Source organism: Pinus tabuliformis, chromosome 1_1 (assembly GCF_031772625.1).
Source record: "Pinus tabuliformis cultivar Carrire ecotype Pingquan chromosome 1_1, CPIR1, whole genome shotgun sequence".
Taxonomy (NCBI): domain Eukaryota; kingdom Viridiplantae; phylum Streptophyta; class Pinopsida; order Pinales; family Pinaceae; genus Pinus; species Pinus tabuliformis.
Window position 1 is genome coordinate 305,857,891 of NC_142297.1, and position 24,864 is coordinate 305,882,754.

The following is a 24,864-nucleotide window of genomic DNA, read 5'->3' on the forward strand; positions in this document are numbered from 1 at the left end:
TACCTTGTGAGGAAGCTATTGTTTATGAAGAAAATTTTACCAACGAACATTTATTCCTCATTTATTCATAGCATCCTTGGTACAGAGATATCATTATATATCTCCAGACTTCAAAGTTTCTACCTGCTTTCTCCAAATATGAGTGTCAAAAGTTACGTCACCTTATCAAAAACTATGTTATTATTGGTGAAACATTATATCGCAGATGGGTTGACTCAATCCTTAGGCATTGCTTATCTTTGGAAGAAGCAGAGTCAGTACTTAATGATTGCCACAGTGGAGCTTGTGGTAGTCATCTATCAGGGCTTGCTACAACCCAGAAAATTTTATGAGTAAGCTACTTTTGGCCTTCAATTTTCAAAGAGTGTATTGAAGTGGTCAAATGTTGGCATCCTTGTCAAGTTTATACTCAGAAAATGTGTGCACATCCAACTCCGCTTTTCCCTGTTATCACTGGCGGTCCATTTACGAAGTGAAGCATTCACTTTAATACTTGTAATCTACATTCGGCAGGGAACCACAAGTACATCATTGTGGTCATAGACTACTTTACGAAGTGGGCTGAGGCCATGCATACTTTCAATAATGATAGTGAGACAGTAGCCTTGTTTCTCTTCAACCAAGTTATTTCACAATTTGGTATCCCAAGAGAGATTGTCACTAACCATGGCAGTCACTTCCAAAATCAACTGATGACCAAATTGCATCTCAAGTTGGGCTTCCGATAGGAGCATTCATCTCCATATTATGCTCAGGCCAATGGGCAAGTTGAAGCCGTGAATAAGTCCCTTAAGACAATCCTACAAAGGACAATTGATAAAACTCGATCCAATTGGCACATCATGTTGTACTTGGCGCTTTGGGCATATCGAACCTCAGTTAATCAAACCAATGGTTTTACTCCTTTTCAACTAGTTTACAGATTGGAATCTATCTTCCCTATCGAATGTGAAATTATGTCCCTTAAGCTAGCTATAGAACTTCTTCTGGGGACATCTAGTCTTGAAGAATGCCTCGTTCATTTGGAACATCTTGATGAGCAGCGTTAAGATGCAACCATAATAAATGAAGCCCATAAGAATAGGATTAAAACTAAATATGATAAAGTTGTCTGTCTTAGGGTTTTTTCTGGAGGCGACCTTGTCTTAGTCTATGACCAAGACAAAGACGCCCTGGGGACAGGAAAGTTCAAATCTATGTGGTATGGTCCCTTTGTAGTGACGTATGTTTTGGAAAATGGGGCTTATGAATTAATTGATTTTGAAGGGAACAAGTTGATGGAGCCCAGAAATGGGTTCTACCTTAAGAAGTATTTTGCTTAGGCTTCGGTCGAGCAATTGCTTGTTTGTATATATTGTATCTTTGTACATATTTTTCTCGTATTTTTGTGATATTTGTATTTTTTGATCTGCTTTGGCAGGTATTGATGGATGATTCGATATATTTCAGATTCGATGATGGTGCAAGTAGGCACACTCGGAATCTTGCTTCCGTGACTTGGGTGATTTATTATCCATCTGGCCAGTTGATGGTGTCGAGGGGAGTTTATATTGGCCTTGCTTCAAACAACATTTCCAAATATACTATCATTCTTAATTTGCTATCCGAAGAAATATATTATGGGATTGATTCATTGGTAGTTTATCTAGACTCGCAACTGATGGTGTCACAGTTAAATAATACTTATCAGGTTTGTGATCCTTATTTATATTGCCAATTTTTGAGAGTGAGAGTGTTGCAACGATCATTTATTTATATCGCATATGTTCAGATTCCATGATTTGAGAATTCATTAGAAAACTCTATTGCTAATCAAGCATTAGATTGGCACATTAATCATTCGTCAAATTAAATAACATAAATAAAAAAAATCGAATCTGTATATACATATATCATAAAATCGCCTGTATATAGATGGAGTGTTCAAAAAATAACATACAAAACTAGGACAGGATGCCCTAAAAATTTGGGCTTATGCCCATAATCATGTCCAGTCATACATAGATCTATCTATCGAGCTAGCTCAGGATGAGTGGCTGAAAAGATAACCACAACGTTGGCTACACACTGAAGTATCCTGAACCAATCCTGTGGTACCCCTACCACACAGCACTGAATCTCCTCAGGCAGATCCTCTACAGCTATCATAGGTACCTGGTGAGTTATTCTCACCAAGTTTCTCTCAACAACATAAATGACCCCCTTTGTCTCGGCTACCGCCTCTTCGGCCCCTCTTTTGCGATGCTTGTGCCTTGGAAATCCACCAGGTCTCACTGGACCTACATCTAGAACATGGTCATTATATTTTGTAAGTATTTTGTCTCAACAAAAATATTTCTTCTAAGTTCATTTCATATTAAAAAATCCAAAAAATCTTTAAAAACTCACAAAATCTTAAAAATTATTACCTACGTCTCCCCATGCCACATTTGGTGGTAACACTTAGTCTGGATCTTCTCAGAAATCCATGCTAGCATATGCGTAGTCATCAATCGCGAAGATCTGTTGATCCCACCAGGTGAAAAACTCATCATCATAGGTTGTTCTGGGCATGTCACCACACTGAAGGTGCTACATCAAGTCCACCCATCTATCCATTCATGGATCTCTAGGGCTGCTAATGGATACTGATACTTTGGGACATAGCCCAGGTACCTTCTTGAAGAAGAATGAACACAAGATGGTTCCATATCCAAAATTCTTCGTTTGACCCTTTTGTATAGAGGCCAATTGACTCTTGATCTTAGTTAGAAGAGGAGTGCACCAGTCAAATACTATGGTAAAACATTCCACTGTTAGGCTCATAGATACTCATGACACCTGATGCAGGGAAGTTGGCCAATTTACCAGTGCAATGGTAAATAGAAAAATCCTCAAGGACAGAAGTTCCACATGTTTGATTGGAATTTTACTTCCAATCTTCTCTGGATGTCCAAGACAAAATATATGGACATAGTCTTCCATCGAAAGACTACCCCTCGTCCTGCCTGTCAAATGCACGACCTCCCCTCTTCGGGAGAGACTGGTAATAAAATAGATACCTTTGACCTCAATCTGTAGAGGCATCTAGTCGATCATGAAAGCGTCGTCCTCTGCGCTCCAGTAGTGGATCAAAAGTTCTAGCAAGCACGTATTGGCTTTCATATTTGGCATTTTGAAGAATTTAAGTAAGCCATAGCCTCTCAAAGCATCAAATTCATTTTGATCATTCATTACCTCAATATCTATGGTGGTAGGATCTCTTTCACTCCAAGTGATAGTCATCCTGTAAAAAATTGAAGTTCAACTGTTAGTTTATATGTTAAAATTTTAACTCACATACATGCGGGTTCCATTTACACACATTCGTGTGTAGGGCCGTCGTATATGTGGGTTGCTCACATCAAACCCACGTGTACGTAGAGTTGAATTGTTGGGCATAGTTTCCCATGGTCAAAACTTTGAAAAAGCTTTTAAAAACTATCATAAAGCATTACAAGTAGGATTTGAGGATTACCTGGAGACTTTGGGGTGATTTGAATGGTCCAATTGTTCAGAGGAAAGCTTGCTTCGTTTTGCTCCAAACAGAAATGAAAAATCTATGAGTCCAAAAGTCATTATATAACTCTGAAATTGCAAAATATTTTTTCAAAAATTGATTTTCGTCTCATGGATTTTTTGACCTGTGGACTTGGATTGTTGAGAGTGGGTTGTTTTTACAGGAAATTCTGGAGACTCCTTCGAGATGTTGTTTCGGTCCCATGAACACTGACCCGTCATGGCAGGTATCATTCTCTCGTGTCATGAGTCATGTCGCCGACATCTATACTATGGGTTATGTTTGTAGAATTTTGTAGATTTTTTCTTACAAATCAGCTAGCTTTGATACCATGTAGAAATTTCCCACCTGTATATCAACCTGGTAATGCAATGTACTAAAGAAAAACACTTGATCTACTTATACAAACAATTTAGCGGAAGCTTAATCAACCATGAGCAACATCAATAAGAACACATATAACTAATATGGAGAAATCAAACACACATAACACAGAACATATAACCAGGGGAAAGCACCAGCCTAAAACCCCATCTCTGTATTATCATACAAGTGGAAATATGTCCAGATTACACAAAGCCTTAGCTCGGAAGCTATCCAGCTCTCAGTACAATCCCTCTACTGCTCATAGATAGTTGAAGGCTTCTCACAAACCTTCTCCTCTGCCCTCCAAGCCTCCTATTTCCTTGTGCAGTTCCTTTGGGGTCCATTGCTACCAACTGTGTGAATTGGCCTCTTCACACACTCACTAACCTCTGATCTAACTACACAAACTTGAAGGAGATAAATCCTCATCATGGATGAGCTTCCTTTATAGGAAAAATATTCATCCAACTGATAGTACCCTGTCCCTTCTCTGATCTCAACTGGGTCTCTGACAGAACTGACATGCAACATTTATCCATGAGTGAATCCTCAGTTATCTAAAATAATATTTGTCACATGCATGAAAGCATTAAAAAACTATATTTTATTGTTTTAGCAACTTGTTAAAATAATTTCACTAGACTTGACTAGTTAGAACTAACTCAACTGATTCTCTCATTATAGAAATCATACTTATTCCCACAATCAGTGGAGGAAATTAAGGATAAATTCCTCAATCAATGGGACAACTCATGTGCATGCTCACAAAGACTTCAAATTCGAATTTCGTTAACTAATTAACTCAATTGAATTAATTAATTAATATTTCCAACTGTTGTTAAGACCAGAATTAATTTTACTTCCTATAGATAGACTAGGGACTGCTATAAATAGGAAGGGAACCAAAAATTCTATTTTTATAACATTCTATTTTTATAACATTCTATTTTTAGTAGTTTCACCTCTCACCTAAGGTGGCCAATAACCTCACTGGCCAAACTGCTATTTTTTGACATGCTATTTTTAGCAAGTCTATTTTTAGCACATTCTAAATTTATCATTTCTTGTTGTATATTTTTCAATGCTCCCTCTCAACAAGAAAGGCTTTCTCTCGAACCTGATACTATAACTCTGGAATGTTCTGCATGCAACACATCTAGCCAGTCCACTTGCTCCAACAACACTTGGAACAAAAACACTCCTAACTGACCACTCTGTTGGGCTAGGAACATACTCTGATGCTGAAGCTCTACCTACTACTGACAAGTGCTCCCTCTCTGACATCTGCGCTACTACAACATCTCCATGCATCTCACACCATTGCACACCTCTTTGTGCCACTTAGCACTGGGCAAAACACTTATGCCTCTCGCATTGTTGTAGCCTACTAGCTATGCATTGTCCTGGGATTCCCTGCACTGTCGCTATCTCTGTCGCTCCATCTGCATCTGTCTCTACCCAATCAATCAGTTCCTGCTACTCCACATTGAGGCTGTTGTAGCAAGGTCTCATCCAAGAGGCTGGGTACCTCAACGATCCTGCCCCTCCTCCTTGGGACAATCACTCTATATCACCCCACCTCCTACCTGGAGGTATGGCTGCATGTGATCCCTCAACCCACCTGGCTCGAAGTTTCCCCCTACTAGAGGTCTCTACATGAGTAGATGTCTCTACTCAATCTTCACTTAGCTTCCCTTATTGTGGCTGCTCCACAACCTCCTGAAGCTGCTGCACCAATCGTGGCTCCTCCACAATCATTTGAGACTTCTTCTCGCTCTGCATGTTGAGAGGTAATATACCGTCCTTCTCAACCACCAAGTCTCCATCAGTTGCCTTGCTGCTCAAGGCTTTGGACGCATCTGGAACCTTAATAGCATACAGGTTCTTGACCTGTGAACAAATCTGCTTCACCTGTCTAGTCATGATGTGTCTAAGGAAAACATTTCCCTTACTAAAGACTACATCATAGCCTCTGTATTCCAACATCGCGATCGACACCAAGTTTCTCTTCTGTCCTAGTACATATTTGACATCGGTCAAGGTAAGGCGAGATCCATGCTCCCTCTGAAAAATAATCGTGCCTACACCTGAGACACTATACTTCTCATCATTACCCATCGGTATGAGTATCTGAAGATCTTTCTCCTCCAAAGTACTGAACAAAATCTTATCATCGGTCATGTGGAAAGAAGCTCCACTGTCAAGAAACCAACCACTTCCCACCATGGATGAGACCATGCATGCGAAGAGTGTGAAATCCAACTCAAATTGTGAAGCAAGTACCTCACCTTCAAATCCTTCCCCAGATCCCTTCTTGGATTTCGTCCATGGACAATTTGCAACATAATGGCCCACCTCATGACAACGAAAGCATCACACTTTCGATTTGTCAAACTTCCTCCCATCATTGGAAGAACTAGATTCCGAAAGAGAAACCTTCTCCTTCCCCTTCTTCGCCTTACTCACTAAGGCACAATTCTCTTCACATGCATGGATGAAGAACTGTCTTTGGTGCTCCGTCTAATCTCCTCTTGCATCAAATCCGACCATAGTCGTTCCCAATTTGGAAATTTCTCCCTTCCATTCACTGAGTCCTGGTAGCTATGCTAGCTCTTAGGAAGGCCAAGGAGTCCTAGACTCACCATATCCTCATCCGATGTCATGACCCCTACACTTGCAAGATCATCCCTACATGTGATGAGCTTGGTCAGATACATAGAGATTGTCTCATCCCTTTCAAACTTGACCTTTCGAAGTTTGTCCTTCAATGCTAGCATCCTCTGATCACTTCTATTCTGATATAAATATTTCAATGTTTTCCACATTGCATGTAGAGTCTCCTTCCCATGGAGGCTCAAGACAATGTGACCTTGCACTCCCTCCAAGAGAATTCTCCTAGCTCTAGCCACACTCTTCTTCCATTCCACCTGCTTAGCTTTGTCAGTAGGCTTAGGAATTTCTTGATCAATGAAATCCTTAAGGCCATTATCTTAGAAAACTACCTCCATGCGATCCTTCCAAGCTATATAGTTTGAGCTGCTGTCAAGGGCATACTCAAGCCTTAAACCATAGGATGTCGTCGATGAAATAGATGTGATAAGAACTTGAGATCAATATCCCGAATAATAAACTTCGAATTTCTCCTGCTAGTATATTGTTCTTGCTTGATCACCTGTGCTCTGATACCATGTAGAATTTTGTAGAATTTTTCCTACAAATTAGCTAGCTTTGATACGATGTAGAACATTTTCTACAAATCAGCTAGCTCTGATACCATGTAGAAATTCCCCACCTGTAGATCAACCTGGTAATGTAATGTACTAAAGAAAAACACTTGATCTACTTCTACAAACAATTTAGTGAAAGCTTAATCAACCATGAGAAACATCAATAAGAACACATATAACTAATATGGAGAAATCAAACAAACATAACACAAAAGATATAACCAGGGGAAAGCACCAGCCTAAAACCCCATCTCTATATTATCATACAAGTGGAAATATGTCCGGATTACAAAAAGCCTTAGCTCGGAAGCTATCCAGCTCTCAGTACAATTCCTCTGCTACTCATAGGCAGTGAAAGGCTTCTCACAAACCTTCCCCTCTGCCCTCCAAGCCTCCTATTTCCTTGTGGAGTTTCCTTGGGGTCCAGTGCTACCACCTGTGTGAATTGGCCTCTTCACACACTCACTAACCTCTGATCTAACTGCACAAACTTGAAGGAGATAAATTCTCATCATGGATGAGCTTTCTTTATAGGAAAAATATTCATCCAACTGATAGTACACTATCCCTTATCTGATCTCAATTGGGTCTCTGACAGAATTGACATGCAACAATTATCCATGAGTGAATCCTCAGTTATCTAAAATAATAGTTCTCACATGCATGCAAGCATTAACAAAGTATATTTTATTATTTTAACAACTTAATAAAATAATCTAACTAGGAAGTAAGTCAACTGATTCTCTCACTATAAAACTCATACTTATTCCCTTAATCAGTGGAGGAAAGTAAGGATAAATTCCTCAATCAATGGGACAACTCATGTGCATGCTCACAAAGACTTCAAATTCGAATTTCCTTAACTAATTAACTCAACTGAATTAATTAATTAATATTTCCAACTTCTGTTAAGACCAAAATTAATTTTTCTTCCTATAGATAGACTAGGGACTGCTATAAATAGGAAGGGACCTAGAAATGCTATTTTTATAACTTTCTATTTTTAGCAGTTTCACCTCTCACCCAAGGTGGCCAATGACCTCACTGGCCAAACTGCTATTTTTAGACATGCTAGTTTTAGCAGGTCTATTTTTAGCACATTCTAAATTTAGCATTTATTGTTGCACATTTTTCAACAATGTTTTCAATCAATGTAATGTAATGTGGAAGTCCAAGAGACCCACATGTTGTACAAAGAGTCATGCAAAGTCCAAAAGTCATGGAAGTCAAATAGTCATGAGGGTAGTCGAACAACCACAAGGGTCAGTTTTACCCTTGGCTATAAATACCCCCTCATTTGTACATGGAAAGATCTTTTCACCTCAGCTCCTCCCACATAGCCAAGAAAGTATGTAATCTTTTCTTTCAGAAGTAAGTAGTGGCTCCAACGCCCTGCACTCAGGGTTAGTGATGTATGGTGTAACGATGTGTCTCGGAACTTTCTCTGAATTCAAAAGCCTGCTAACAGGGCATCATGTTTTCACACATCTATTGTAATTGATGTAAGACTAATCTTGAACACTTATAATGCATGTCGATTTAACCTGTGTTGAACACTTGAACTATTTCACTTGTTGTAATACATAATATATGTATGGAAATGTCTTGTATATGTTGCTAATGTTTTCTCGCCCTTGGTAGCTATCCCCCTAGACACTAGAAAGACCTTTCACATAGAGCTTGTTGTAACAACCATTGCACTCATTCAGACTCATCCATTCAGTGATGTACGTGTTATCTTACCTTGTGTGTTGTGATTGTCGCATCCGTGTGGACTTCTCCTCCAAAAGTTGTGCACGTCATGTTCATATGATTGTCACAATAGAGAAATTATAGCCTTATGGGTGTAGTTGTAGAGTGTGATTAATAATTCCTAATTTAAATGTATCTTGACAGTCTGTTAAAAAAACAAATGCATTTTGATATAAAAAGATATAGAGAAGAGCCTCTTGTAGGAGAAATAATTTACTTACATTTTAATTTAATTTCCACATGAATATAATATTCTTAACCATTATTCCATATCTTATTACTTACTACTTGAATGAATGTATATGAAAGATCATTTTCGCTGGAATTTAATATTGAATTGATGTAAGTCATTCTCCTCTAAATCCTAGTAATGTGAATTTTAAATTTACCATGTCCTTTCATAGCCTAGCAACCTTATAGACTCCCTAATTTGACATCCTTCGAGCTACCTTTTTTATTTTAATTCAAGCCTCTTAATATAGGCATTAATTCCCTTGATTCCATTATTTCAATTTAGAAGTGTGCGTTGTTTATTGAGTTAGCATTTACTAAATGTATGTTATGGAAGTCTACATTTTTAGAATATATTTACCTTGAAAATTTTCTTCCATGCATGCTTTATCTTATTTGGTTGTCATTTTTGTTGTTGCAATTATTGGATTTTATTGTATTTGACTTGTGTGGGACCATATGTAAACTTATCTAGTCTTGTTGAAGCTATTTTACATTTTTGGTTCACTCAAAATTACGTTTTAGGAAGAATTAACATTTTTTCAAGTGATAAGTATTATATGTTCTAGATGTTAGTTGACCATTTTTATGCATTAAAATGTTTCAAAAGCAATTAAATCAAGCTAACAAAAATTGGCGGCCCAGAATCCTATATAAAAAAAATGTAAAATGAGCCAAGAAAATTGAATTTAGGTAAACCATTGTTTTAAATGGAACTATGGTTTTCATTAAGAACTTTCTTCTCGAAGAGACAAACTCCAAAAAAATATTACGTTTTGCCCAGCTCTAGGTTTTCAGAAGCTACAAAATCAGCCTAACTAACAGAATTCAATTCTAACACATGCAATTATGAAAACAAATAATTTCACCCTCTTGTCATGTTGACAAAAACTACTCATGAGGAACCCTGAGTTTTAATTTTGAAAAAAGTCCGCTTTGTAAGTAATAATATCGTAATCACAATGTTTTTATACCTATTCTTCTTTTTGAGCCCTTATTGGTAAAAGTTGATATTGGGTATCCCTCTTTATATCGATATCAGGCCCACTTTCATTGAATATATTTAGGCCAAATGACTAACATATTGCAAATTCCGTTTATGGCATTTCTCTTCACACAATATCAGGAATCAACAGTATGAAACCAATGCTTAACCAACGCTCTGATATCCCCCCACATGTTTCATCATTAGACATGACTTTGCTAACATTTCATGGGACACAAGTCCCCTAATTTTGGCTTTTTTGGATACTATCAAGCACCATTTCCACTTGACACATGGCGTATAGTTGTCACTACCACATAATCCCGATCTACCTCACCCTCCTGCCACATCATCCAACTAATATCAAATATTGGCATTTTGCAATGAAATGCCAGGGTGAAAAATGAAATCATTGATATCTGATATCGTCCTAATAATTTTTTATTAGGATTAGTTAGGTTTATTTAATTAATAAACCGTAGTTAGTGAGGAGATTAGGAAATTGTTTTCAATTGAAATTTCATATTTTGAGTCTTTAAATTTTTAAGGTTTTCGTGAATAATGTGATATCATGTATTGCTTACCTATATAGGATGTGACGCTACTATATAAAATAACTCGATATTGGGATACCGGGATACCATTACCCATCAAAGCTTTAAAGATGTTATCCAATATTCAATATTATATTTTAGTTTAGCCTAATCTAGATTTATTGAAGGATTAAGGCCATATCCTCATGGATGCTAGCTTAGCGAATTTTATATAAGTGTATGTTATGGGGAGTTCTCTAGCACTTCAAGAAATTAATAATGATATATATTTATATGTCATTGAAATCCATTGCAGCCTCACTCCATTATGAATAATAATTGTTTCATAGGGAAAGGTAAAACAATATAGGTTTTCTTAATAAGTTTCCTCACTTGTCCCTTGATTTCATGTCATTTGAGGTTTTCCATAACTTATTTTAATTTTTTTTGTATTCAAAGTTTCCCCACTTGTACCTTGATTTCATGTCATTTGAAGTTGTCCATAATTTATTTTAATTTTATTGTGTTCAAACAAATTGCATAAATTTACTTTGATGAAGTTGTCACTAAGGTATGCCTCAAGTTCAAATCAAATTTTTATTGTCCTTAGTAAAACGGATTGTATTTGTAGCTATTATTTTGAAGAATTCTATAGATTTTTATACCATCGCCCTTAAAAGAGCTACAAAATAAGAGAAGTAATAAAATACTCAGCAATCTCAGGATGAAGTATTAAAGAAACCTAATTTTGTGTTATTTTCAGACACTTCTTACAAAGTCCTGTTAACATGACATGGGTCAAAATTTGTCAATTCATGGATGAGGGGACTTCTGAGACTATTATTTAGAAGAAGAAGACTCATTCAAGGATATTTGAAAGTCCAACTTGCACAAGATAACAATCAAGGCCTTCCTTGGTGCCATATAGGGATATGATTATGTAGAGCATTGACCACACTAAGTTGTGTTGGCTTTATGAATTAAGTTTTGTCCTTAACGTAAACCTACTTGATAAGTTGTCCTTGATGACAACCCACCAAATCAATGACAACCTACTTGATTATTAGTCTGTTGATGGAAACCTATTTGTTGAGTAAGTAACAAGATGTGGCAAAGTGTCTTACAGATGTGACATTGATGATTAGTCTCTTGATGGAAACATAATTATTGAAGATGTAATAGGATGTGAAAGAGTGTTTTATAAATGTGACAGAATGTTTTGGCAAAGGCATATAATTTCAGAGGCAGAGGTATGATAAAGTTGAAAGTTCAAGAAGTATATGCGAGTTCTCTCAAGAAAATCCGCGTACACACACGAGTTTGAAGAAGCAAAGGCGAATACGGTTTCCGCACTATGGTATTTTAAATACCAAGGGTCCTTACCATGGTATTTCCTTGTGGTATTGAGCCTAGTGACCGATGTTTTGATCTCGTCTAAGAAAAGCATCAACTGGAGTATGGTTTTGACCTGTGGTATTGAAAAAGTCTAAGTTATATAAAGTGATGAAGATTGAAGTAATAATATACATTGAAAGTTGTGTAAGTGATGGAAATCTTATGAATAATTAGATCTGAAGAAAATATCCATGTTATGGGCTATTGATGCTTTGCTTGATCTAAACTAAGTATGCACCAAGGAATTTGATGATGGATCCGATCCAACAGATCTGAGATGAAAATCACGATTATGAGATGATCTATTTTATGTTAACACATGATTTTTCTGTGCATGATGAGATCTAGGTATGTATGACATTCTGTGTTATAGCAAAGTTTTGACTCTGAATTTGTGGATGTGTACATAGGTTTTATACCCTGCATGGAACATACACACTCGAATGTGTTTTTGGTAAGTTGTGTACACACGGGTTTTGTTCCTGAAAATCATGTATGCCTTGAGGAAATCATGTACATAAACTAGGGTTTTGATGAAAAAGAATGTCTGATCATTTAATTAGTTTTTGATGTGTTTTTGTTGTCTATCAAAGAAGTCTTCCAAATTATTTGTGCTTAAATAGTGATGGTCTGGTTGTGAGTTAGTTAACTGAAGAATGTTGAAGTTACTTGTTGATTGAAATTGAACATGAGAGAAAGTGTTGTGATTGGTTCAGGATGTTGCAATAGATCTAGTTATGATTTAGTGTTTCTTTCAGAATGGCATTTGTTCTTTTAGAGGTTTAATGTTTGCATGCGAGTATGATTCATGAAAAACTAGTACACACACGGGTTTTCTATTGTAAATTAGCGTATACATTTTGACATATGGTTGATAAAGGTTTATAGTAATAGGATTTGGTTTCTGTGATGTGCAATATGATGTCCGATATTATGTTTATAGTGATCTGGCTAATTTGTTGAGTTTTGGTTGAGTTTTAGTTGATTGGGTTTCATTATTGGTTAATTCAGTTGTGTCATAGTTTGATGACTAAGTTAGAGTGATGAGTTAGAGTTTGATGATTGATATTGAGCTTAAATGTTGGTAATGGGTCCAGTCTAAAAATTTAATGAAACATGGCCTACAAGTTATGATTTGTTGTAGCGGGTGGATCCAGTATGAAAATTTATGAAACATGGTCACCAAAGTTGAGGGAGTTAGAGCTTCCTTCTAGCTCTAGTTGGTAAATTAGGTCGGGGGGTTGGAGCTCCCCTCCAACAGTAGTTAGAGAACAAGTGAAAGGTGTAGCCTTCAGTAGGTTGGTGCTTGCATACTAGTACAAGTTTACGCCAGTAGAAGAGCCAGGGGATTGGAGCTCCCTTCTAGTAGCAATTGGAGAGCGAATGAAGGTTGTAGCCCTCAGTAGGCTGGTGTCTAAATATCGGTACAATTTTTCACTAGTACAAGAGATAGGGGGTTAGAGCTCCCTTCCAATAGGAGTTGGAGAATGAGCAAAGGTTATAGCCTTCTATAGGTGATAACCTACGTACTTTTATATGTCTGCACTAGTACAATATTGTAAAAAGATTTTCTTTATATTAAAAGAAGACAGAGACGACAACAACAAGTGTTCTTTTCCCACATTTGGTTTCCACCTTAAATCCTGGTGTTCATGTGTGTTGCTTATGTGTGATGGTTTATTTTTTTCTTGCTGCACATGGTTATTGTTTATCTAATGTTCAATAAAGTACTGATGCATTGGTTGAAGATAAACATATGATGAATTAACTAAAACAAAAGTTTATTGGATTTATTCTAGTTGTCTTTAGAACAGTCACGTAAAAATGCAGGTTCCCTTTAGTAAAGTTGCGTGTAGAAATCAAAATATCAATTGAAAAGTTTGTGGTTTTGAAAATACTCATTCACCCACCCCCCCTGAGTATTTTTCCCAACAATTGGAATCAGAGCATGTCCTTTGGAAGAAGCTTGATCACTTCAAGGAGATCTGTCAAGATGGGTAGTCACGAAGTAATATTTTCTATTAGACCTCCTATATTTAATGGAACTAAGTGCGTTTTGGAAAGTTAGGATGAGAGATTACTTATAGGCATTAGGAGTTGATGTATGGGAAATAGTTGAAAGCGGATATCAATTTCTAGCCTCCATTTCTTCATACACTGCAGGAAAGAAACAATATGAAACCAATGTAAAGGTTGTAAATTCCATCTTGGGAAGTCTGGCCAACATTGAGTTTGTGAAGGTAATACGGATGAACACAACAAAGGTAATGTGAGATAAGATTATCCAAAGTTATGAAGGCGACACCAAGGTAAAAGGAGTTAAACTTAAAACATTCATAATTTAGTATGATAGATTGAAAATGCATGATGATGAAAGAATTGCAAGATTTTTTCTTAGAGTAGATGAAGTTGTGAATTTCATTAGAAATATTGGTGAAGAAATAAAAGATACCTCTATTATTGAAAAGGTTTTGAGATATCTAACTCCAAGTTTGAATCCAAAGTATCTACTATTGAAGAAGTGTAGGATCTTAAAAGTCTTACACTTCATCAAATCCATGGAATATTGACAACATTTGAGATGAAGAAAGATGGTCCTTCAGATATGAGAGAAGGAGCCTTCAAAGATAACACAAAAGAAAAATATAAAGAAGAAAAAATTTATGTATTAGAGGAAGAAGAAGTAAACTTTGTAAAGAAACTCCAAGAAGGTATAGGGAGATTCAGAGGTAATCTTCCTTTGAAACATTTCGCCTGTGGTAGAGTTGGTCATTATGCTGCTGAGTTTCCTTATAAAAAAATTAGGAGAAAGGAAAATAAGCTTCCAAATAAATAGGAAGTGGTTTGAAAAAAGAGAAGTTTTTATGCACATGAAGACACTAATGGTCTTTCAAATGGTGAAGAAGGTGAGTCTAATCAAGACTGTCATTTACTTATGGCATTTGAGGATGATTCTGATGATAATTTCATTGATTCCCTAGAAGAGAAGGATACCTTTACTCAAAATTTTGATAGCAACAGATCGATGCAGTAACAATTACAAATGTAAGCAAATATTCAAATCTGAGAGAAAATCACTTTCTAGTGATCAAGATTGAAGAAGATCACTAGGTGTGGATTCTTGTTCAAGATGTGATCCATTTTCTTGTATATGCAACAATGATAGTGATATGAATTTATGCAGGAACACAATAAAGTACAAAAATAACCATAAATACAAAGATGCAACAGAAATACTACTTCATTTCATTAATGTAAAGTACTGAAATATGCTTACAAACAGTATGGAAATGAGACTAGCTCGGTGATGGTAGCCTATCTCTGAGAAGAGATGTAGTGGCTACATGCCTCTCAATTGTGTTACAATGAGGCTCAAGGGCATTTTTATTATTGAATAATAAGAGAAAACCCTAAACAACCAAAACCCTAACACGAGGAGATGTAACACCAAGAGTTTATGGGCCTTGTTATGGTTAGTTGGACAACCAACTTCACGGCGTCGTGACTTCATCATATTGTCTCCATTTGATGTGCATGATACCCCATTGAAAGATCTCTTTGAGGAATATGACGAAAAAGATGATTTTATCAGAAAATGGTTAGCAGTAGATTGCCAAAAAAACATCGTTTAGGGTCTAAAAATGGCTCGAGAAGTTTACGACCTAAAAGCTGCTAAAAATAGTAAATTGTGCTACAATTAAGGAAACTGAAAAACCAAAAGAAACAATGGTGGGGGTCTAAGTGGAGTTGGCGGGTGGCCACCAATATCCACCTGGATCATTTCTCACCCCTTAGGAAACAATGGTCCCCATTGCATTGAGTGCCTCCATGAGATGGGAAAACTTCTGTTGAACTTCGTCCTTGGTGAGTTGTTTTGCAATCTCTGATGTGTCGAGTAATGGTGAGAAGCATGGTCGAGGGCGGTCCACATTGAACACTCGGTGCAAGCCAAGGAATGGAGGAATGTTTTCCTCCAAAGCATTGTTTCCCGTAGACTTGATAATAGTGTAAGGACCATATTGGAGTGGTTTGAGTTTCTGATGTCTTATTGTAACACGTTCTTTATGAAAATGTAATAGGACTTTGTCACCCACCTAAAACTTGTCTGAAACCTGGTGTTGATCCTGCCATTTCTTGTACTTGGCATTTTCCAGAATGGAGTGGTGATATATCGGCCCATTGCGTAGAGGTGCTCCAGGAGTTAAGTCAAATGAATGTTTGACCTGACAGTGTAACGGTACCCCTATCAGTGACGAGAATATCTCCCTGTATCCTTTCATGATCGTATCCACTTGCTTCTTCTGTGTGGAGGAACCCATCCTGGGGGCCATGGATGTGGCTATGATCTTCACCTTACTTTGAGAGTGAACCATAGAGAAAATAAATTTCCTAGTCTAAGAGATGATCTTACTACCTTTCTTAGCAGAGATCAAAGAAGTGGCAGTAGGTGGGGCTACCTCCGATATCCTATATAATGTATTACACAAAGAAATAATGACAACGTGAGGCCTTGACTCATACATGACATGTCGCTTCAATGAGTATGATTGGCCTAATAGCACATCACATACATCAAGAGGTGTAATATCGCACAATACCTCATTTGTGAAGGGCTTGATGTTGTAGGGGAGGTGACACTTCTCGCAGACTTGGAGATCTCGTCCTTGGTGAAGCCACCTAATGTTATATGGATGCGGGTGTGGTATGGTCGGTAGCCCCAACCACTTCAAGACCTCTGTTCAAATCAGGTTCTTTTGTCTCCCACTATCAACAGTGAATTGCAACGGTGACCACTTCACCCACATCTGTGAGTGGAAAAGACACTCCCCCTCCTCTGGATCTTCAAGCTCATTCTTTTGGATCTTGGCGGTGGAAACAATGGTGCTAGGCTCTGTGTCAATGATCTACCTCCCTTTGTCATTCCTCTTGTTGGGTTCTAACTCAGGGTCAAAACATGCATATGATTCTGAAGCCTTCAACTCAGCCACCAATGACTGCTTGGTTCGACACTCACTTGTGTTGTGAGTGAGGATTTTATGGAACCCACACCACTTTCCTTTATCCTTCTTTGACTTCGTGGTGTTGTTCTTTCCTTGCGGCTTCGATAGTTTGTCTTGGGTCACCCCACCTTGTCTTTGTCCTTTGTTCTTCGGATTCCCAGATCCAAAGTCTCACTTATTTTGTTTAAAATTTTTCTCGACCTTGACAACGTATCGATATGTCATGGTGAGCGAGGATATGTCTAGGAACTCCATCTCATCCGGCATGTACCTATGTAGTTAGCCATGATATTTGAGTACAAAATGCCTCTCAAAATCCTTGATACCCAACTTTGTACGAAGAGTATGAGAAATATTGGTAAACTCTGACATGTCTTGGTTCCTTCCCTGTCACAGCATGGTCCACTTTATGTATTTATCCTCATAAATTCTAACAAGGTAGTACTACTCCTTGATGGCATCCTGAAATGAATTCTAAGTGGGTGTGGCTGAAAAAATTGAGGCCATACTTTCACCCTTCAGATTGCAATAGGTTTCCCACCGGTCCTTGATGTGGGGGGCTACTTTGAGAAGAGTGAAAGTAATATTTTCCCAGCTGGAAAAATCATGAATAGAAAACTACCCTTCTAGTATATTTAACCATTTATCTATGAGATATGCATCTATCTGACCCTCGAATATGGGGATTTCAATGCTAAATTGTACCTTAAAGGGTGTGGTGTTTCCAAAGTAGCTATTAGATGTGTCACCCCTAGGTAGCCACTGAAGGATTTGGGAAACGTTGTCCATTATCGCATTCCTTTGTTGATTGAGGGATTCTTCGAGCAACATTTTGATAGGATCTCTTGTCCCCTCATATTTATTTTCATCCGCCATGGGAGGTCATTTTAGATTTGTGAGGCAGGTCTTGCAAAGGTTCAACTAGTTCAAGCCCTAACTCCTTATAACTCGACCTCACTGGGGAGATGTAAAGAAAAAATAGAGAAAGAGAAAACTGCTCTGATACCACTAATCTAAATTTATGCAAGAATGCAATAAAATATAGAAATAACCATAAATGAAGAGATGCAACAGAAATACTACTTCATTTCATTAATGGAAAATACTGAAATATGCTTACAAACAATATGGAAATGAGACTAGCTTAGCGATGGTAGCTTATCTCTGAGAAGAGATGTGGTGGCTACATGTCTCTCAACTACGTTACAATGAGGCTCAAGGTAATTTTTATTATTGAACAATAAGAGAAAACCCTAAGCAACCAAAACCCTAACCTGAGGAGATGTAACACCAAGAGTTTATGGGCCCCGTTGGGGTAAGTTGGACAACTTCTTGGGGTCATGACTTGGTCATATTATCTCCATTTGATGTGCATGATACCGCATTGAAAAGATCTCTCCTAGGACTACAACCAAAAATATGATTTTAACAAGAAATCGTTGGTGGTAGATTGCCAAAAAAACATCATTTAAGGCCTCAAAATGGCTCCGGAAGTTTAGGACTCGAAAACCTACTAAAATTAGTAAAATGTGCTACAATTAAGGAAACTGAAAAACTAAAAGAAACAATGGTGGGGGTCCAAGTCTAGTTGGCGGGTGCCCACTAATATCCACCTGGATCAGATAGTGATGATGATAGTGAAACCACTACATTTTCACTTATGGGTAAAAGTGAAAGTAAGTCCCTTGAAGCAGTAGATCAAAGCAAATTTGAATCAATAGACAATGTAAATGTGTCTATTCTAAGAAAATATAATTATCAACAATGGAAAGGAAATATGAAATAGAATCTAATGAATCTCAATGTCTGGCATCTAGTGTGAACTGGTTACACAACGTTTCCTCCATCAGACAAGGAAGTGAAAAAGAACAATAAATATTTTAGTAACATCTTTTGTAGCATATATGATTCAATATTGAATAGGGTTATGAATTATGCTATTGCAAAGAAAGTATGGCACAAGTTACAAGCAATACATGAATAAGTCCCAAAGGAAGATCCCACAGGGAATCTTATATCTGGAAATGTGTCCAAAATGACACATGGAGTTCCTAATTCAAAAGAAGAGAGGTTAGAAGAAATTGTTGACCTTAGAACAAAACTTGATCTTACTTTGAAAAAGAATGATAAGTTGCAGGATTATGATAACAAGGATCATGTTAGTATGGCATCTAACCAATATTGTGAAGGTCTTGAATTTGAGGTCATCTCTCTAAGAAAATATTTTGAAAAATCAAATAAGAGGAATGAAGATCTACTTCATGTTTCTGAAGAGCAAGAGAATGGGTTGAAAGAAGAGATTCTCAAATTGAAACAATAAGTGGATGAAGGAAGAAATATTGATGAAATATTGAAGAAGCAGGAAAAGAAATATGAGGTTGAGGTAAATATCCTAAAAGTTAAATTAAAAGAAAAGAATAAAAATTTGTGATTTTAGGATAAAACTAAGCTGTTGGATAGTATTCTTATTAGTCAAAGGTCTCCTACCATCAAATCTAGTTTGGCTTTCATGAAACTGTCAAAGGTGAATCTATTTCACAAGTTGAAGCGAGAAATTCTAATGCAAAATCTGAAATTTTCAACAAAGAGATAAGAAGTCAACCTCATCAACAACCGAGGAAAGAAAGTATTCAAAGGAAATCATTTACTCCTAACTATAGAAGTATTAATTGATTTTCTCCTCTAATAAATAATGTTGAATGTTCTATATGCCATAATTTTGGACATGTTATAACGAGTTGTAGAAGTAGAATATTTGAAGCTAATAAACATCTCACAGAAAGATCATTAGCTTCCAGGTAATTTAGGGGATATTATTTTTCTTGGAAGATGTTTGGTCACAAAGACATTGATTGCAATAGAAGGAATATGAAACATATAAGATGTTATTCTTTTAACAAGTTTGGGAATGTAGAAAAACTAGTCTCTGGATTACCACTAACAATATGGTAAGAAACCAAATAAAAGCATTGATATTAGAAAATCAGAAAAAGATGGATCCACCAATAAGAAAGAATAGGAAGGACAGATAAGGTGTGGTCTTTCTCTCTTCTCATTCAAAGACTAAGATGAATGGTACATAGATAGTGGATGTTCTAATCACATGACTAGAGATGAGAATAAAATGGAGTCTCTTAGGAAAAACCATCACTGTAATGTTATTGTTGGCACTAGTGTTTTAGTAAAAGTTCTAGGATAAGGTAAAGCCAGAATTAATAAAACTAGAGCAGTAGTTGATGGTTTGTTTGTTCAAGGGCTAAAGAAGAATATCCTAAGTGTAGGAAAAATGGAAGGTAAGGGAAATATAATTGTGTTTACATCAACCAAGTGTAAGGTTATGAGTGAAGTAATTGGAAAAGTCATAATAAGAGGATACATAAATCAAGGGAAATTGTATTTGTGTGAATATTGAAGTTGTCATAGATATGAGAAAGGATCAGACTTAGAGTAAAAGAAGATTTTTCCTATTGCAACATCTTTTTCTCAAATGATAATTTCTAACATTGACTGCAGAAGTAGTGAGAGGTACTTGACCTCAAGAAAAATAGAATATGGTTATTAGGTCCTCAGGATCATTGATGTGTAATATGAGGGGGAGTAATACATATTAACTCCCATGATCATTTTTTATTTTCTTGCTAGTTATACTATTGACAAGTCTCTAGTGAAGTAATATTAAACATGTGCAGACAGAACAGAGTCATGGGGAGCTGTAATTATGAAATTGTAGTATTTCACTTTTTTAACACAGATCTTATGTAGAAAAGGCGCTTGTATACGTGAGTTCTAAGCTACACATTTGTGTATATTTTGATTCGATGAAAAAATAGTGGGACAAACTCAGGAAAAGGGTCTGATATGATTCAAGTCCATTATCAATTGTCTTTTCTATTCTGGTGGTTGAAGGTTACAACTTGTTGATGCTATTTTAAAGTGCTTTTGGCTTATATAAGTTTTTGATGACTTGATGGATGACCAGTTGATGATGATTCCTTAATGATTCTTATTGTTATATGAAATAATATGATCATATCTGACAATGAACAATCTACATAGATTCGAGGGGAGAATTTTCTATGCTTTTAATAATGCGTTGTTGGCATTATGTTTGCTTCATACATAATGACTCTTTGGTGTTGTTGCATATGTTGATGAAGTTCTTGAATGATGAATTTTCTATGATGAACAACTAATTATGTTGCATATTGATGAAGTGGTGTTGGTGTGATAAATCTTCTTATGAATAATTTGGGCTAAGAAAATGATGCTGTGAAGACATGGTCATATGCTATTACTACATTTGTTGAATGATACTTGGAAACATGGCATACTGAAGAATGATGATACATTGTCCTATCTTATGATGATTTTCACTTATGATGTTGTGACTACATACTAGGTCATAGGTTGATGATATTGAAGCTACATTATTCTATCATTGATGATGAGTTGTTGCTGACAGATGTATATGGTGCAGATCATATATGGTGTATGATAGTTGTTGATGAATATCATGGCTATTTTGGGGTCTTTTTTCTTTATTATGGATGTATTATCTATCATTTAATGTAAAGGTCATGTAAATACCTATCATGTACTCATTGTAAAATTCAGTCATGTATGGACTATTGTGGTCAAGTCCTTTTAGACATATGATGTCATTTGTAACCCCATTGTGTTTGGGAAGTTGATGTAATAACGATCTCAAAGCTACTGTGATTGGGCAATTAATTTAATTTTGAATCCTTAGTGTTAGGACAAGTCTTATGAGTAATGTACTTCAACGTTCATCCTTCAGAAACTTCAGCATGTGCTCAGGGGGAGCATGATCAATGTTCATACTCAACAGTTCAGATATGGAAATCTCCATTCAGCATTGATCATCCATTTTCCCTTGATGTTAAAGGGGGAGAGTGTTTGGTGTTTGCAAAGTAGCTTGGTGTTTTACATGCTTGGTGCTTGGATTGATGTATTACAGGTTGTGTCGCCCAAACACCAAAGTGGTTGCCATCAATCCCAAAGGGGGAGATTGTTCACGTTATGAATTAAGTGTTGTCCATGATGGAAACCTACTTAATAACTTTTTCTTGATGACAACCTATGTCATGAATAACAACCTACTTGATGATTAGTGTCTTCATGGAAACATACTTGTTGAAGAAGTAACAAGATGTGACAATTTTTTTTCCAGATGTGACATTGGTGATTAGTCACTTGATGGAACCCTACTTGTTGAACATGTAATAAGATGTGACAGAGTTTTTTTCAAGTGAATATCAACTCAGATACAAAGGTATGATAAAGTTGGAATTTCAAGAAGTACATGTAGGCTCTATTAACCAAATCGACGTAGACATGCGAGTTTGAAGAAGAAAAGGCACGTGCAGTTTCTGCATCATGGTATTCTAAATACAAGGGGTCCTTCCCATGGGACTTCCCTGTAGTATTGAGCCTAGTAACAAATGTTTTTATCCCGTCTAACAAAACCATAAGCTGGAGTATGGTTCTGACCTAGTATTCAAAAAGGCTAAGCCATATAAAGTGATGAAGAACAAAGTAGTAATATACAATGCAAGGTGTTAAAGTGATGGAAATCTTATGAATAGTTAGATTTGAAGCAAATATTCATGTTATGGGCTATTGATTCTTTGCTTGATCTAAACTAGGTATGTAACCGAGAGTTTTGAGGATGGATCATATCCAATATATATGAGATGATAATCATGATTATGACATGATCTATTTTGTGTTAACGTGTGATTTTTCTGTATGCAAAGATTTGGGTATATCTGAAGTTCTGTGATGCAACAAAGATTTGACTCTGAATTTGTAGATTTGTATGGTGGTTTTATAGTCTGCAAGACATTTACACATGTAGATGTGTTTCTAGTAAGTCGCGTACATGCATGTTTTGTTCCTAAAAAGTGTGCATGCTTTGAGGAAAGCGTGTATAGAAACTAGGGTTTTGATGAAAAATAATGTCTGATCAGTTAATCATTTTTGATGTGTTTTTGTTGTTTGTCCATGAATCCTTCCTAATTACCTGTTCTTAAACAATGATAGTCTCATTTTGAATTGATTAATTGAAGAATGTTTAAGTTCGTTGTTGATTGAAATTGAAGATTAGACAAAGTTCTGTGATTGGTTCAGAAAGTTGCAGTACATTTAAGTATGATTCAATGTTTGTATCAAAATGGAAGTTGTTCAGTTTTGAGTTTTCAAAGGTTTGAGATCTATACATGGTTGTTATTCATGAGAAGTGCGTACACACATGGGTTTGATTCAGCAAAGTAGCGTATACATTTCGACATATGGTTGATCAGGGTTAACAGTAACATGATCTGGCTTCTGTAATGTGCAATATGATGTTTGATATTCAGGTTAGAGTGATATGACGGATTGGTTGACTTTTGATTGAGTTTCATTTGATCAAGTTTCAGTGATTGGTTGACTGAGTTATGTCAGAGTTTGATGATTGAGTTAGAGTAATGAATTACAGTTTGATGATTGATATTGAGCTCAAATGTTCGTAGTGGGTCCAATCTCAAATTTTGATGAAATGTAGCCTACAAGTTATGATGTGTTGTACTAGGTGGATCCAGTATGAAAATTTACAAAATGTGGTCCCCTGAGTTCAGGGAGTTGGAGCTTCCTTCTAGTATTACCTGGGAAATCGTATCAGGGGGTTGGAGCTCCCTTTCAGTAGCCGTTGGAGAGTGAGTAAAGGTTGTAGCCTTTAACAAGATGGTTCCTGTGTACTGGTACATGCTTACATTAGTACAAGAGCCAAGCGGTTGGAGCTCCCTTGGAGTAGGAGTCGGAGAACAAGCGATGGTTGTAGCCTTCTATAGGTGACATCCTACATACTGGTATGAGGTAGCACCAATACAAGATTGTAAAAATATTTTCTTTATATTAATATAAGACAAAGACAACATTAGCAAGTGTTTTTTTTCCAAATTGGGTTTCCACCTTAAATCCTAGTGTTCATGTGTGATGGTTTATTTTGTTCTTACTACGCATGGTTACTGTTTATCTAATGCTTAGTAAATTAGTGATGCATTGGTTGCAGATAAACACATGATGAATTAATTGAAACATAAGTTTACTAGATGTATGCTAGTTATCTTTAGAACAATCACGTACACATGTGGGTTCCTTTTAGTAAAGTCATGTACAAAAATTAGAAAATACTGATTCACCCCTCCCCCTATTATTTTTTCCAAGAAGTTGAAGAATTTTGAAATCATGGATACCAAAAGACGTGTGGTCAGTCCTTTGAGGGGTAAATATCTTGACTTAATGTACCAACTACCTCAAGCTAAGAAATTTTTTTATAATGCTTATGTTTAAATTTTTAAAGAAAATGAATGAAAACCATATAAGTTAGAGTTGGGTAGATTGATTAAGGATTCGTGGTGGGATAAAACAAATTTTCACCTAAAAAGCTCCAAGACACTCCGCTCAATCATTTAAAACCCCTACAATCATGATAGCTATAACACTTTGCAGATGATTTGAACAAAATGACTCTACCCATTTTAGGATTGATTGAGTTCTCATTATGCATAGGGTACAATACGGGGGTACCATATTCAACTTGTTTACCATTATGTCAATAAACCTCAACATTCAGATTGAAAACTTTGTTAAATCACCATCGTGGTTTACTTTTGAATTTTCTATGTATGTCTATCTTATGGACATTATATGCATTAGAACATAATTTCCTCTTATGAACTAGTACTGAACACCTAAAGATGGTACCTTTCATTTTTACTATTCAAAATTATGGAACATTAACGCGAAGGAACATTTCAATGAGATTTTTGGTAAT